General features: G+C 46.7%; 1 protein-coding gene across 6 annotated transcripts in view; it reads left to right on the top strand.

The window, feature by feature from the left end:
• The first annotated feature begins 2067 nt into the window (after positions 1-2067).
• NINL (ninein like) overlaps positions 2068-12523 on the top strand; it is a 152012-nt gene continuing 141556 nt past the window's right edge. For 5 of the 6 annotated variants that reach the window (XM_041733987.1, XM_041733988.1, XM_041733986.1 and 2 more), the window contains exon 1: positions 2068-2204. The gene's annotated coding sequence lies outside the window, so the exon portion shown is untranslated. Of the gene's footprint in view, positions 2205-3576; positions 3731-12523 lie in introns of all 6 variants that reach the window. The other variant, XM_041733983.1, reaches the window with a different exon arrangement.

Here is a 12523-nt window from a genome sequence, read left to right as displayed (position 1 = left end):
AAAGGAAAAGAGACATAAACAGAGTGGGAGCAGGAGGGACATATGGCCGGATTCAGCCACAATGCCAACTTTATTTGTATTATTCACTCTTTTATAAAGCAGGGTTGTATAACAAGCAGGATGTCTTAAGCTTAGTTCTCCAAACATGTCTTTTCACAATAGATAGCAAAGGTATGTGCCCTTGAATAGATAGCGATAGTATGCGTCCTTGAGCCACAAGCCTTCAACAACAAGGGTGAGACAGTTGGAAGAGTCAACAGAGAGCCACTGCTTGATCCATTAACCCCTTCCTGGCACGCGGCCCCCAACAACAGAGAAAGAGAGTAAGGACCAGAATGAGAACAGACTAGAAATACTGAGGAATACCATTCAATCAGCACAAGGTTGGTGACTTAAGATGGGGGACAGCAGAAGCACCCAGAGAACAGGCAAAGAGAGCAGGGAGCCAAGCCTGGGACCCTTGTGAATGAAAATACCTAGGGCAGAGGAAAGGAGGACCACAAGGGATCACCGGGAAGGAATAGTCAGAGAAGCCACAGGACAGGGACCCAGAGTGCAGCTGGCTCATGCCCTGAAGCCATGAAGAAAGGAATGAAGACAAGCCTCTTATTTTGATGACTGGAAGGACAGTGGGGGTATTGAGAACACTGAAGGGAGGAGGGAGAAGGGGTATCAGCTGCAGGTCTCTGATCAGCAGCCAGGGCTGGCAGAGGATATGCAAGTTCTGGGGTCAGATGTTGGTACCTGGGAGATATATGGATCGCAGTATATGTTATTTAATCACTTAAGTTTATTTCTCCCTTCTGTAAAATGACAATTTTACAACTACAGCCTGGGATTGTTGTATTAAAATGAGGTGAGCATGGAAGGAACTCCGCACAAAATGAATAACTTGTTGCTTCAGCCAAAATCTTGTAGTTACCCTTGTAGTCACTCCCACAACCTGCCTCCAATTAGGGGTAGTTCCTGTCTGCAGGACCATCCCTAATATCACACATCCTGCATCTAACCACTGTTCCCCCTCACCCTGGTCCAAGCCACTTTCACCTCTCAGCCCATTTCTGCCATCACTTCTTAAATGGTCTCCCTACTTCAACCTTTGCTGGCTCTCCCCCAACTCGCCCTCACCCAGTGACCAGAACAACTTTAAGTTCAACAAGTCCCTCTAGGAAGTCTCACAGAAGAAGCCAAATCCTCACAAGGGGCAGCACTGCCCTACATGCCTCTCTGCCTATCTCTCACTTCAACCTGGCCTCACACACCACACTCTTCCTGGCCACAAAGAAACTCATGGGGCATCCTCTAGACTCAAGGCTTGGCTCACTGTTCCCGGGTTAGCTGCCTGTCTCCCTCTCCCATTCCCTTCTGGCCTTCACTTACAATGTCACTTCCTCTGGCCTTGCCTGGCCCAACCTCCTGCACTTCTGAAGCTCCTCTCTTAATCTGTTTTTCTTTGGCATTTATAAGTATCTAACATTTTTGTATATTTCATTTAAGCTTTTAATTTGTCTCCTGTGTATAAACTCCAGGAGGGGCAGGGATTTTATTTATTTTATTTTATTTTATATTTTATTTTATTTTTATATTTTATTTTATTTATTTATTTTATTTTATTATTTTTTCTATTCTATTTTTTTTTTTTAATCTCATTTTGCCAACCCTGCCAGCATGTTACTGCTCCATTCTCAAGCCCTGGGACGATGCCTAGCACTAGTACGTGCTCAATAAAAGATTTTCTATATGATGGGAAGACAAGAACCTTAAGTTTCGTGTCTTCCCGTTTCCTCAACTGAGTATTACTACCTGGCTTGCCTCCTCGGGTTGTTCCCAGAAGATGAGCTGGAGTAAGGGCTGTGAACAGCCCAACGTCGCGGAGAAGCTGGGGCTGACACCGTCGGGGTAGGTCTTGCCGTCTGGCGAGGGGCCCAGGCCCTGCCCCCGCACGCCCCGCCCCGCCCCGCCCCCTCTCCCCGCTCGCCCCGCCCCCTCTCCCCGCATGCCCGCCCCTCTCCCCGCCCTCTCCCCGCACGCCCCGCCCCTCCAGCGAGGGGGACTAGGGGGCGGCGCCTGGAGGCTGCGGGAGCGCGGCGCCGGGGCCTCCAGACACAAAGAGCGGCGGGCGGGGCGAGGCCGGGGTGGCGTGCGCCGGCGCGCCGGGCCTGCCCCCGTAGCCCGCGCGGAGATCCGGGGCGCCCGCCGCCCAGGTGAGCGGCGCCGGGGCCGGCGGGGCTGGCGGGGCCGGCGGGTGCGTGGGGCCGGGTGCGGCGCGGCGGGAAAGGCTGCGCCCCGGGCCGTCGGCGGGTGGGGGGAGGGGGCCCGAGGGGGCCCGAGGGGGCCCGAGGCCCTGCGACCGTGGGCGCGGCGGGACGGTGGGGCGAGCCCGCGACATCGCCGCGTCCGCCCTGGCGCGGGGCGCGGGCCCCGGAGCTGCAAGGCCGACGTGCGGGCCGCCGTTGCCGCCCCCCGGAGGCTGGGGCGGGGGTTGGCTGCTCCCGAGGCTCGCGTCCCGCGGGCGTCGGCTGCCCCACCCGCCTCTGGAGACCGGGTCCCGCCGTCGCTGCGGCTCCTCGGCGTGGGCCTCGCCGCGGCCCTGGACGCCCGCGTGCGGTCGGCATCGGGGCGAGCGCCGGGCCCGCGGACCTTCCTCCAGGCGGGGCGCCGGGATTGCAGCCTTGCCCTTCGCCTGCAGGGCTCGCGGCCGAGTCCCCCCGCCCAGGGCTCTGACTCCGCACCGTGGTCACATCCTTTGGGTGTATCACGGGTTTGCACTTGGAGAATTTGCTTGGAATAGCACTTCACTGTGCGGGACTCCACGCCTGCTGCAGGTTGTAGGTGTTGCACCGGCTGCGCCTCTCGTCCGTGGGCTCAGCCTCGAAGCCCACGCGGGAGTCGGTCTGCCCCCTCGGGTGTTCCACACTGAGGCCACGCCGCCCGGCAGCGGGGTGGGGTGCGGGTGGGGGTGCCCCGGGCGCCGCTCTGGAGCTCGGGGAAGGTCAGTGATGCCATCAGCGCGGTCCGCAGGAAGGACGGATTACAGGGGACCGCGAGTTTTTCTTGGAACTGTTACTGAGATTCCCAGGTTTCCCTGTTGGACTTAGAATACGTTTCAAAGCAGAAAATTAAAGATAGTTAAAATTGGTCTGTTGAACAGAACACTAAGCTGCCTCGGAGATTTATGAACTGTGTGTCAGAGTTTGTGGGTATTAAAAGAAAAGTGCTAAGGCAGTTAGGTAAGGCGTCTTGTCCGTGCTGTCCCTTTTCTATTTCACTTATACATCGTCTGTTAGTGGCTTAGACTATTACAGATTGAACTCGTCTATACTGGCAAATAAAAATGGGTCTTACGTATTTCAGATTCAATAAAAAATATGGGATAATGATATTTGCAGAATGAGAGAAGAACAAGCCTTCTCGGAAGAAACTGAACATCAGATAACATTTAACACCACCAAATTAGAAACATTTTATAGAGGAAAAAGTTAGGGTCTCAACGTTTTGAAAATTGAGGACTTTTTATAATCTTTGATGTAAAACTCTTTATCCCTTTTACTTATCTCTATACATTGTGCTTTATAGGGCTGCTCAGGGATGGGTGAACTGACACAGTCATTTGCCAACGGCATGTTGGAAATCCCTTCCTGGTAGTGTGTGTCCTTTGTTCCCATCCTTAGTCCTTATGAACATTTGGTGGTAGAAAATAGACTAACAGAAGAGTTGCAGAGCTCTAACTGTAAGTATTCAAAGTATTCAGATCCTGCCTTTTAATGGTAAGTGGCTTTGAGTGCTGGTTGGTGGAGGGTCCTTTTTTGGGGAAAGATGGCACACGTGGTGCTTGAGATTTGGATATGTGAGAGATCCCTCTGACCATATTCTTTTTACCTTGGACATTTACCTTTGAGATTTTACCAGGAAAAGGTGGCTGCTAGAACTCTCCTTCCCTGACTGAGGGAAGGCCTAGAATAAGGAAGCAGAAACACAATGTCCTGGCCTCACCTTGAACTAGAAGTTTGAGAGGCGTAGTCAGGGGCCTGGTGTCGCTCCTGGCTGGAGGGACCAGTGCCCTCTGACCTGCAGGGGCAACTCCAGAGCCACAGCCACTTTGCTCTCGATTCCGTGGTTATTCTGTAAAAGGCTGAGTGGTCATGGCTGTAGCTAGACTTTAGATTTGGGCTGAGCTTAGTCCTTGGCTTCAAGTGCAAATTAAGAATTCAGGCTCCTGGCCAGAGATTTGGTTAGTCACACGCAGGAGGCAAAAACTTTGGGTCACATTCCACCTGGAGCTATTTGGAGGGCTGCGGTAGCAGAAGGCTTTTCCTTTGCCCATCCTTGGGGTAACCTTGAGCCTTCTGAGACTTCCACCAAAGGATTCTGAATGTTTCTTTCTGTGAACCCAGGAATGGAGAAGCCCTTTGGATGTTGGTGTGTCTGTGTGTGTTAAAGATTTTATTTATTTATTCATGAGACACACACACACAGAGGCAGAGACACAGGCAGAGGCGGAAGCAGGCTCCATGCAGGGAGCCTGATGTGGGACTCGATCCCAGGACCCCGGGATCATGCCCTGAGCCAAAGGCAGACGCTCAACCACTGAGCCACCCAGGCGTCCTGTGTTTTTAAAATCTTGATGAAAGGGGCTCCTGGGTGGCACACTCGCTCTCCCCTGTTTGTGCTGGCGTGGTCTCTGTGCCCTCTCTTCCTTTCTCCCTCTCTTTCTCTCAAATGAGTAAATCTTTAAAGAAAATAAAATAAAATCTTGATGAAAGAGCACGCAGCTGGTGCTGCCTGGTGATATATGTCTCTCTCAACCTCGGATTGTCCTTACTTAAACTTCAAGACAGAATGGCTTGTTGTACCAACACAGTCTTCCTTAAGTTGAAATCATTTGCTTCTCAAATAAACCAGTGGCCTCTAGGTAATTCTAATAGACTTAAGTGTGAGAAGCGCTGGCATATATCAGCTTTTGTGCATTGACTTATTTTGTGTTACATGAGAGGAAACTGGCAGATCCTTTTATGATGTGACACAGGCTCTTTTTTTTTTTTTTAATTTATTTACTTATTTATGATAGAGAGAGAGAGAGAGAGAGAGAGAGAGGCAGAGACACAGGCAGAGGGAGAAGCAGGCTCCATGCCAGGAGCCCGATGCGGGACTCAATCCCGGGACTCCAGGATCGTGCCCTGGGCCAAAAGCAGGCGCCAAACCGCTGAGCCACCCAGGGATCCCCGACACAGGCTCTTATAACCCAGTTATTTTGCTTTGGGATCTGCTTTGTTTAATAAGTTAAGATTTTGGTGTGTTGGAGTTTGTCAAAGTGGTCATTAGTTATTAAAGATCTGAAGGGAAATCATTCTTCACAATGTCTAGTTTTTTAAGTTTTCAGTTAAGAATTTTACATTTGTGGATGTCCATCAGTTGGGATGTCTATCAGTTGGGGTGTTTCCAATGATGGAAAACCCAACTCAGTCTTGGCTTAAACAGATAGGGAAGTCCTGGAAGAAGGGATTGTTCCAGTGGCTGAACTGGGATTGACACAGTGTTCAATCCCAGGATGCCACGATCATGACCTGAGCCAAAATCAAGAGTCAGATGTTCAAGTGACCAAGCCACCCAGGTGCCCCAAATAATTATGAGAATTTTAAGTAGTAACATCTACAGACATCAAAGTCTTACTTCATATGTATAGTTTGAAATAATAAAAGTTCAAAAAGAATTTAAAATGCATCAAGAACTGCTTAATTTTAAAGCCACACTTTTGCCACAGAGCAGGCCTGGCAAAGCCTGAGTTAAGAAGGACTCCTGGAGGCCATATGGTCCAGCAGTCCTAGCTCCTCCCTCCTCAGGCCACCTGAGTACAGCCAGGGCAGGTAAAGATGTTCTGGATACCTTGAGCACTCCCTGGGGCATGGCAACCTGCTCTCAAAGTCTGGCTGAGCAGACCATTCTATTGATTTTTAAATAATGTGTAACTGTTTATGAAATTCCTTTTCATAAAGTGCCATTTAAACTAAACCCCAAATCAGTGACCATTTCATTACATTAGTTGATGTTGGTTCTTATGTTTGGTCTGATGCCATCTGTGACCCTTAGGGAGATCCCACATGCCCCAATGTGAATGACATTCCCAGGAGGTTGCTCTGGCAGGACCACGTGGTGGCTGACAGAAGCTACAGTCCCAATCCTAATATCAGACTTAGCCGTTTAATGTTATTTCCTTGGGCACACACATGATGCCCACCAATGCAAAGCAGAACTCTTAACACATGGAATTTGAGTTGCCAATTCCCTTACTTCTCACTCGCCTCATACATCTAGACGAATTGTGTAAGTCACAGTTTTGTATCAGCACTGAAAATTCTTGACTTTCTTTTAAATGTACAGAAATGATATAGTCGCTGAGGCAGTGACATATAGTAGAAATCTCACATGCTAGGAGGCAGAGAATCTGCAAAGAGCCTATCCAGATCCTGGTGCACCCTTCAGGGCCATGTGATTCTGAGCATAACCCCCTGTGTTCAGGATGGGGATAAGAGCATGCCCCAGCTCAGCACACTGTTATGAGGACTACATGGAAGAATTTACTGAAAGCAGAGAACAGAGGCTGGCACACAGTGAGTGCACAATTTTGAAACAAATCATCAAAAAAAAATTAAGTCTAAAAAATTAAAAAAGTAAATAAAAACAAATCACCTAGAGACCAGGGCTCCATTTCTGACACCAGCATGGCCAGTGCACAAGCCATACAGAGGGCCTAGGGGGTACAGTCTACTGTGTGGGGAGCCACATAAGCCCTCCAGTGACCAGGTACCCAAAGCCTGTCCTCCATAGCCCCCATGCACCCTGCCTCCACAGAGTAGCAGCCAGGAAGTGTGGGGTCTGTCACAGACTAAGGTGGAGTAGTCCCCTTCCAGCTGGTTCAGTGGCCCAGAAGCCAATGACACAGAGGCCACTGGGTGTGTTACTCCTCATTCTTAGAGAGTCACAGAAGCCAACCTCCCTCTTCCTCCAGTGGTAAGACAGCTACCATCAACATGACAATGTGGGAAAAGGAGCAGCCTGGGCCCCTAAATATTGGTTCAGCCCAGTCAGTTCAGTGCTTGACTCCCCAGCACTGAAACTCTGTGCTCAGCGGAGTTTGCTTGACATTCTCTCTCCTTCTTCCTCCCCCTCCCCCATGTACATGCTCTCTCTCTAACTAAATAAATAAGTAAAAGTAAAAGCTTTTTATTTATTTATTTTTTTTTAAATTTTTTTTTTTTTAATTTTTACTTATTTATGATAGTCACAGAGAGAGAGAGAGAGAGAGGCAGAGACACAGGCAGAGGGAGAAGCAGGCTCCATGCACCGGGAGCCCGATGTGGGATTCGATCCCGGGTCTCCAGGATCGCGCCCTGGGCCAAAGGCAGGCGCCAGACCGCTGCGCCACCCAGGGATCCCCAGTAAAAGCTTTTTATTTTTTATTTTATTATTATTTTTTTTTATAATTTTTTTTATTTATTTATGATAGGCACACAGTGAGAGAGAAAGGCAGAGACACAGGCAGAGGGAGAAGCAGGCTCCATGCACCGGGAGCCCGATGTGGGATTCGATCCTGGGTCTCCAGGATCGCGCCCTGGGCCAAAGGCAGGCGCTAAACCGCTGCGCCACCGAGGGATCCCAGTAAAAGCTTTTTAAAAAAGATTTATTCATTTGAGAGAGAGAGAATGAGCAGTGGGGAGGGGCCGAGGGAGAAGGAGAAGCAGGCTCCCCACTGAGCAGTTAGCCCCACATGGAGCTCAATCCCAGGACCCTGAGATCATGACCTGAGCCGAAGGCATATACTTAACTGAGCCACCTAGGCACCTCTAAATAAATAAAATCTTTTAAAAAAATTCTCATAATTCACATTCTTATAAAAGCTAATTGCCCTGTTGTGCATGCCATCCTAACTAATGATCAACCTGTAAAGAGACTTCACTGTGCCTCCTAGATGAGAGGGACTGAGAAGGGCTACCTCACCCACCTTACCCTGGGGGCATTGCTGCCATAACCTGACTCTCTGTGTGGAGACATTAGACAAACTCCATTTGTGTGATGTTCTACAGAGTAACTGACTAGCCTCTGTACTCTGCAAAACTTTCAAGGTCAGGAAACACAAAGAGTGAGGAACTAAAGGGACCTGGCACTTGTATACACTACTTGACCCTGGAATGGGCCAGGAAGGGGGCAGGAAAGCTATAAAAGACATTATTGGGACAATGGACAGAATTTGTGAATGATAGACAATAGTATTATGATATCAGGTTCACATTGCCTGAGTTTGATCATTCCATTCTACTGTCACTGTGTCCTTGAGTTTGGTAAGCACATGCTGATATTTAGAGATGGTTGGGGACAAAGTATGAAACAATCAGAGAAGGAAGGAGGTAGAAAATGGTATCTATTATATCCTTTATATATATAAATAAATGATATATATTTTTATATATCATTTATATATATATATTATCTATTATATTATTTATGCCTATTGCATGATAAATGGGGCAAAGTGAGAACAACTGGTGGAGCTCCCTGGGTAAAGGGTATTAGGGAATTCTTTGTACTGTTCTTGCAACTTTTCTATAAACTAGAAATTATATCAGAATAAAAAGTTATAAAAATAGATGTTTATTATGTATTCACTGCAATCTAAATACCTTTTTTTTTTTCTTGTTACAATGTCTCTGAATGTGGGATGCATCTTGCAATCCCTGCTGCCTTAGTATTGTGTCAGATTTTGATAGCAGGGCTTTGTTTTTAAGTTATTGGTTTTAGAATCATTGATACCCTGGGTTTGATGAAGTGTGGTATTTTCTCTGACTTTGTTGTCTGAAGAGGTTAGGAGAAAAAGAAGACAATCCTTCCAGTAGTTTTGTGTGTACAGCTTTTTTGTTCCGTTGTGCTTCATAGTAGGCCAGACGTCCAGCTGCCTTTGCTCATTCCCCATCGGTCCTCACAGATGTTTCAAACTCAACACATTCCAGCTGGACTCCTGTCTTCGCCTCCAGCGCTCGGAACTGCTCCTCCTTTGTGTTTCCTAACTCAGGGAGCAGAAACCTGATTTTTAGCCAGTGATGGCCTGGGAATGACCCCATGGCTTCCGGTGCGTAGGGAACTGTCCCCTTTGCGTGAGGAGATGGTCAGTGGGAGGCCCTCACCCAGTCTCACCTCATGGCACGTACTAGTTCTAGCGCGGCCAGTTTCTTGAAGTGTCTTTGTACTCCAAATGTCCGTGCCTCATTTTCCCTATTTTTTGAGTAAGAACGGCCTTCCCAAATCTGTTAAGATAATGGACCAGGCAACTTAAGGTAGAATAGAACTCTGAAATTCTGTGACTTAAAATGGGAGAGCTTTCTAAACACTTAACTAGAATCATTCAAGGAGCTGAGTCCTGTTAAGCAGACGCCCTGTGGGGACAGGTGTGTGGCCAGGCTCTTGTTTCTTAACTCCCAGCGCTTGCTCCTAGATTTCTGTCCAGTTCTGGGGTGAATCAGGAGCAGGTTGAGTTGGGCATTGGATGCTCACCAGGGGCTGCCAGGTGCCAGCGGCCTGGTGTTCCTGAGCTCCTCTGCACCGGGGCCACCAGTCACTACAGTGTTGGAGTTTTCTGTGGCAGAGCATCAAGTCTCATCAGCTCCTGAGCCCCACATGTGTCAGGCGTGCAAAGGGTTCCATCCCAAGTGTTATTTTGCATCAGCCCAGGTTTACAGCATTTTTATTTTAGTTTATTTTGTTTGGCATGGACTTCAAGCAGCTGCAATAGCAAAACACAGTGATTTCCCCGGGGCCTGTTTCTTGGGCTGTCTTGTTTTATCTGCATTGAAGATGAGTAGTTCTTAGCAATTCTTATCTTATTTATTTATTTATTTATTTATTTATTTATTTATTTATTTATTTAATTTATTTATTCATTCATTCATTCATTCATTCATTAGTTCTTGGCAATTCTGAATCTGCTTTTATGGCCATGGAGTAGTTGCTGTTGACACTGACCTTCACAGCAGGCTCATTCTTTTTTTTTTTTTTTTTTTTTTTTTTTAGGCTCATTCTTTAGAAATAGAAATACAAAATCTTCAGTCTACTGCTGGATTCTGTGGACTTTTTTTTTTTTTTTTTTTTTTTTTTTTTTATTTATGATAGTCACACACACACAGAGAGAGAGAGGCAGAGATACAGGCAGAGGGAGAAGCAGGCTCCATGCACCGGGAGCCTGACGTGGGATTCGATCCCGGGTCTCCAGGATCGCGCCCTGGGCCAAAGGCAGGCGCCAAACCGCTGTGCCACCCAGGGATCCCGATTCTGTGGACTTTTAAATATGTGTAGAGAACAGAGAAGACCAACATGTGCCTTTTGCTCTTGATTATGTGGCTGGAATTTTAGATGTGAAAAATGGGACAATAATGCTGGTGGGCGGGTGGGGGGGGATTGTTAACGGTTTTCTAAGTAAATCTTATTGGTTGTATTATTTTATTTTATTTTATTCTCATATTCTTTATAGCCAATATGCAACAAAAATTACACCCTGGTTCTGGTGAAGAGAAGATATATCACTGTTTCATAGCAGATAACTAGAAATGGATTGGGACATGGAATGTTTGGTTGAAGTTTTGCTTTGTAATTTGGTTGACTATGCAAGTTAATGTTCTTTCCTTATGATTAGATTTACTAATATAAAATTCTTGTGTAATATTAGGTTTGGTTTAGAACTGGAAGAGACATTTCCCCATATATTCTGGATTTCAGAGTCCTGCACTTAGGCATGGAAAAACTTTTTTTAATATTCAAAACTTTGTATATTTGGATATTATTAGTAGACATGAGGCAGAATGTAAAGGTTGGTAGTTCTGACTGTGGAATTAGACCTCAATATGTGTTCGTTTACTAGCTCTGTGACTTAGGGCAAATACTTAACCTTTCTGTGCTTCAGTATCCTCGCCTTCAGTATGGGATAACAGTGGTGCCTCCCTCACAAGGCTAATAAATTCCTAGGTGTTTAGGAATGTGCCCATCATATGATGAGCTCAAGAAATACTAGTTTTGTATTATCCAAAGACTATTTGGCAAAAGCAAGCAACTTACTGAGGGGTCAGAGGTAGAGACCTCCTTCCTGTGCAGAACTTACACAGCTGGGAGTAGAGTGTTAAGAAAATCTCGTAGTGCCCTTCTTATTTTTTTCCTTTAACCTTTAAAGGTCACTTTACTGAAATAAAAATAAATAACAACAATCATCCCACAAAAAGAAATGTCATAAGGGCAAAATATGCAAATACTCCAAAAAATAATAAATTTGGTACTTAAAGGAAAAAAAAAACCCTTATTAATCAAGACCCTATTACCCTCCAAGTTGTGTGCTCATTTCCTGTGGTGTGTATTTTGTGGACCTAAAATGGGAGCATGTGCTGGCCTTCTGTTTTGTTCAGGGTTTTTCCCCCTCCCCCCTCCCCTCCCCCGTCTGACACATTCTTTGATTGGGATGTCACCACTGCAGTAATTTTGGGTCTTTTTCTAAACTGACAGGTGTTGGGCAGCCCCAGTGGCGCAGCGGTTGGGTGCCACCTGCAGCCTGGAGTGTGATCCTGGAGACCCGGGATCGAGTCCCATGTCGGGCTCTCTGCATGGAGCCTGCTTCTCCCTCTGCCTGTGTCTCTGCCCCTCTCTCTCTGTGTCTATGAATAAATAAATAAAATCTTAAAAAAAAAAACACTGACAGGTGTTTGTGTGTTGGAGTTTACAGGCTTGTCTGTTTCTATAAACCATGGTGTGCTGAGGTGTTTCCCTTTTTTTAGGTTTTTGATTTTGTTCTGAGCAATTAGATACTTTCAGGTAGCATTCTATGAAGAATTGCAGTCTTCCTGTATTTTTTCTCTGTGGGTATAAAATGTACACATCTTCCTTTTTTCCTGCAGCCCTGCTCTGCCTACCACCACCCACTCATATTGCTGGTGGGTAGGTGTGCATTTGGGTCTCCAGTCATATCTTCCCCACTGGCTCCTCTGTGCAGGGGCTGTGGCAAGGCCTGCCCTCCATCCTGGCATGCCAGACATACGGAATCACGTCACCCATGCCCTGGTGTGAAAACCTCTTAAGTTGTTTTAATTTGGGTTTCTTTACTGACCAGGAGGATTATGCCTATTAAATGTTTGCTTATTTTTTTGTAATGAAAAGCAAGATTCTGCAGTTAGGTAGTCAGTCTCCTTTCCTGGATTTCTTGACAGCATTGTTCTTCCCACAGTGAGAATGCTGAAGCAAGCAGCGGGCTTGCTCCTTTTGCTCACCTCCTGGTCTGTATTTGCTAATAATGTGCAACTATGAGGTTACAAAGTAGCGTGCAGGTAACATCCACTTGCTCAGCTTCTCAAACATTTTAGAAAATACAAAAAGTGTGCATATGAATTCTCTTCTGGAATTTCTAGCATTTGATAGAGAATCAAATGGTCCACCTGGCTAATGATAAAACTCTGGGTGGTTCTGTGACCAGTAATATTTCTCAAATGATAAGGGTTGT

The sequence above is a fragment of the Vulpes lagopus genome, chromosome 19, assembly GCF_018345385.1.
Source record: "Vulpes lagopus strain Blue_001 chromosome 19, ASM1834538v1, whole genome shotgun sequence".
Taxonomy (NCBI): Eukaryota; Metazoa; Chordata; class Mammalia; order Carnivora; family Canidae; genus Vulpes; species Vulpes lagopus.
Note: the sequence above shows the minus strand (reverse complement) of the source record. Positions and strands in the feature narration are given on the sequence as shown.